The 4,519-nt window shown below is 46.9% G+C and overlaps 1 pseudogene; it reads right to left on the bottom strand.

Moving 5' to 3' along the window:
- Window positions 1-332: 332 nt before the first annotated feature.
- On the bottom strand, window positions 333-1,196 carry LOC107049544 (annotated as a pseudogene).
- Window positions 1,197-4,519: the final 3,323 nt, after the last annotated feature.

Raw genomic sequence — 4,519 nt, 5'->3', positions numbered from 1 at the left:
AAGAAGTGAAAAGAGTACTTTTTTTTTTACCAAGTCTTCATTTGAATAGCTGCTGTCTCTTCTTCGTACCAATTACAGAACCACAGAATCACCAAATGTCAGGGATTGGAAGGAACCTTGAAAGATCATCTAGTCCAATCCTGCTTTAGAAGGAACACCTAGATTAGGTCACACATGAATGCATCCAGGCAGGTTTTGAATGTCTTCAGAGAAGGAGACCCCACAACTGTGGCATGCAAGACACTGACTCCATTGCCGGTGCAGAACGAAGTTTTGTTTCAACTGTGACTGAATTATTTCATTTTGACGTAAAATGAAATTCTGCACAGCAGCACACATCACCTTTTACAGAAGGGAGTGAAATACAGGATATGCAGGATACAGTACAATATGGGGAAGATGTGGAATATTCTTCTCCTTTTAAGAACCCATTTAGGATATGATAAACAAGTGAAATGTGGCACAAACATCGGAGCTTCCATGCATGCCTTCAAGTATCTTCTTTTAGAGGTGCTTCTACTCCCTGGACTTCAGTGTTGGGTTAAAAGCATACTTTGGAAGAAGTAGAAAGTTCACGCTTCTTGAGACTTCGGTGTAATGTTAAGGCCAAAACACATCGGGTACACTTCACCTTCCAGAACACCATTTGTTGTTCTACTTAAAAGTGCATTAAGCTTCCAGCTCAAATCCTAGCCCAACTTTGTGACTTCCAGCACTGAAATTCTTGCCATCAGTCAAACCTGAGAGGGTCAGCCTTACACCAGGTCAAAGAGCAAGAGTGTAACCAATTCCTGTCAGGCTGGCATTACTCACAGTGGAAGTCTTCTCGTCCAGTTGGTACTTAGCAGCAATACCAAACTGCGTGTTGTTACTGCCAGAAGTCCTTGCAAGATTAACTGACGTCTCAACCTTATTATTAACCTTCTGATAAATAGACCCACTAAACTCTGTGCCACCATTCACATTAGTGTGCAGCTGAAAGTCTCCTGCCTTATATCCCAAGGCAAAGTTGTTTTGTGAAAGCTTAGATTTGGCTGTATAAAAGTCATCTGATATCCAGCCGGCCAACCTTCATAAGCCAGCACTGCCCAGGCATAAATGGCTGGTCCAGAGAGATCAAAGTCTATATTGCAGCCTAGATTTACATATTCTCCTTTATAGGAGGCCTTCAACTTTTCACTCTTCCTCCTAATCATGAACACTGGAGAGTTCCATGGGCTGGTAGTAGAAATGATGTGGCCAGCTGTTAACTGTTCCTGAACCAGCTCATGCAAGTGGTGCAGCTTTTCACTACTAAGGGGCTACTAATTCACCCACACAGGATCTGTTGTCTTCCATGTGAGTGATAATGTACACTGCACTGCAGCAGCCCCTATGATAAATTTGTCCCCAAATTCAGTCTCCACTGAGAAAGGCAGTCCCATCCCCAAAAAGTCAATGGCACTTGAAGAATGTAAGGATGAACACAGGCTCTTCTGCCTTTGGGGCCTACTACTAGAATCACCTGTGCACTTTGTACAGGGAGTCTGGCCTCCTATACCCATTAATGTGGTATGAACCTGTGAGGTGGGCCAATGTGATGGCCAGGCACTTTGGGCAATTACTGTTACATCTGCTTCAGGGTCCATGATGCCAAACAGCTCGAATTTCTGCGATGGACTCCCTGACTCTAGTGTGCAAATCAGGGTTGGCCAAATGTGTGATAGCTTTTGAGTGCACAGTATGTGTGGGGAACCTGTATAGCCAAACCCCTCGGCCCCTCTCTTTGTCAATCACTGGTACCCGTTGTGCATAAAAATATGTCAATTGTGCAATACAGGCACCTGATGGCACATGACAAGGAGGCATTGGTGTCCACACCATAATTTTAATCTCTCCTAAGAAATCTGTGTCCATGACCCCTGGTAATACAAAGAGACCTTGCTTCATAACAGAAGATCATCCTATCAACAAAGAAACCTCTCTGGGAAGCCAGTTCCAGTGTTCTGTTACCCTCACCATGAAGTTTCTTCTCATATTTTTGTGGAACTTCCTATGTTCCTGTGTCCAGCTTGTGCCTGTTGCCCCTTGCCCTATCACTGGATGTCACTGGGAAGAACCTGGTTCCATCCTCCTGACGCACACCCTTTACATATTTATAAACATTAATGAGGTCACCTTTCAGTCTCATCTTCTCCAAGCTAAAGAGACCCAGCTCCCTCAGCCTTTTCTCTTAAGAGAGATGCTCCAGTCCCTTCATCATTGTGGTTCTGTGCTGTACTCTCTCAAGCACTTCCCTGTCCTTCTTGAATGGAGGGGCCCAGAACTGGACACAGTACACCAGGTATGGTCTCACCAGGGCACAGTAGGGGGGGGGGGAAACAAACCTCTCTCAACCTCTCATAAGTTGTGGGGAACAAGAGAGGTGCCTGAGGACTGGAGGAAAACAAATGTCACTCCAGTCTTCAAAAAGGGCAAGAAGGAGGACCTGGGTAACTATAGACTGATCAGCCTCACCTCTATCCCTGGAAAGGTGATGGAAAAGCTTATCCTTGGCACTGCCTCCAGACATATCAAAGGGCCATTAGGGACAGTCAACACGGCTTTACCAAGACGAAATCATGCATGACCAACCTGATAGCCTTTCATGAAGGCATAACCAGGTGGATAGATGATGGTAAAGCAGTGGATGTGGTCCCTTCCAACCTCTATGATTCTGAGATTGTATGAGAAAGAAACCGCAAGCACCACATGGTAATTGCATGGGATGGAGTTGGCAGAGGCAACCCCTTTTCCGAGGCAAAAGGAAGGTCTTAGCAGCAGTTGTAGGCAGACAGTGCTGTCATACCAGGAGAGAAGCCAGTGAAGAAAGCTCACTGCCTGTGGGTGCAGGAGGCTGCCCTGTACCAGGAGAATGAGCAGCCCCACAGCTTTTGTCATGATCCAAACAGAACTGCATGGTAATGCCAGAGAGGAATGGTGGCAGGTGACAACACCAGTAAGATATGGAAGACTTGCCACAGTGTTCTGCAGCACAGAGAGACATAAACCAGGAGGGAGACAATACAGTTGACTACCAGTTACCCACTTTCATTCCAGCTCGCGGTTGCTGGAGTGCGCTTAGGGACTGTGGGTGACTGCAGGGGAAGGGAAACGGGGGAAATGCTGATATCCATTAAAGTATCCTTGCAGGGGAAGCAAGCCCAAGCACTCCCGAGCGAGGAGCGCCGACCCCGCGCCCAGACGCAGGCCTGACTCGCTGTGGGCGGATCTGGGAATGAAGGCAGGCGGACCCCGGCGGGTAGAGGGGGTGTTCCCAGGGAGCGCAGTGCCTAGGAAGGGCGAACGGGGCGGGGGAGGGGTGCGGTGTTTCTCCTCGCTGAAGCGTTCGGTTTGCTGCTGGAGGTGGAGGGCCTTGACCTGCTGCATTTTTATGATGATGAAGGCAAGACGGAGACTTCGGAGGAATTAAGGAGTTATCCTCCAAGAAGGTGACAAGACCAGCTGCCCAGCTGAAGTGCCTGTGTGTCAGTGCACACAGCCTGGGAAACAAACCCTCAGGCCTCTCACAGGTCTGACACCACTGAGGTACTGAGGCTGCTGTGGCAGCCAGGGAGCTCCCGCACCTCTGAAATGGTGTGCAAGCGTTCTGCATCAGCACTTTGGCAGCAGCAGGGCCCTCCCTTTCCCACTGGCACGGGATGTATGAGGAATCTTAGGCCATCCATCATTTCTGCCTGGGGTTTTACTTTCTGTCTCAGGCTTATTTTTCACGAGTCTAGGGAAATCTTTGAAAATATGTGGTTCTCCCAAAGATTTCAAGATCTATTTTATTCCATGATGATGCCATCATTATTACAGAAAATTGAATGGAAAGATTGTTTGGAGAAATAAATTATTTTGAGGTATAGTTGGTGCTGTATGCCACAGTTGTCCCTTCAGACTCTGGCTTTGTTAGAGTATGACATGTGGAGACTAAGACATTGTAGGTGGTACTGCTGTTCCAGACAGTGGCTGAAAACCAAGTGGTGTTTCTCTAGCATGGACTCTCACTTTGATTTTATCACAGTTGTGATCTCTCCTGCTGTACAACTCTGGTGTAAGCTTTCATGGCTGAAACAGCTCTTATGTTAAGCTCCTCTTCCATTTCAAATATTTATACAACATCTCTCAGGTGAATTTGTTCATGCTGTCTCAGGCAGCATCTCTAGCTCATCTACAGTGGCTGTTTATGCTAAGTCTCTCCCTTGGGAAGATCCCCCAATGCTGAGGAACTCCTGAGCTCCCACTGCAGATTTTACTTCAGCTATTACATGGATTTGATCCCTCTCCTGTGCAATGGCTGTCGTGATCAGGAATGCCTTTGTGAATACTTTTCATGCTGAGCTGTTTTATCTGATTCTTCCTTTGGGAGCGCTTTTGCTGCTCCTCTGAGCTATATTCACTCTGACAGTCTTGCCAATACCATACCTGGGGGAATGTTAATTTTCAATTGCCTTGATAATGTGTTTGTGTTTTAATTCCTTGAGCATTTCCTCCT

This window comes from Gallus gallus, chromosome 1 (assembly GCF_016699485.2).
Source record: "Gallus gallus isolate bGalGal1 chromosome 1, bGalGal1.mat.broiler.GRCg7b, whole genome shotgun sequence".
In the NCBI taxonomy this organism is placed as follows: domain Eukaryota; kingdom Metazoa; phylum Chordata; class Aves; order Galliformes; family Phasianidae; genus Gallus; species Gallus gallus.
This window is presented reverse-complemented; position numbering and strand designations above follow the sequence as displayed.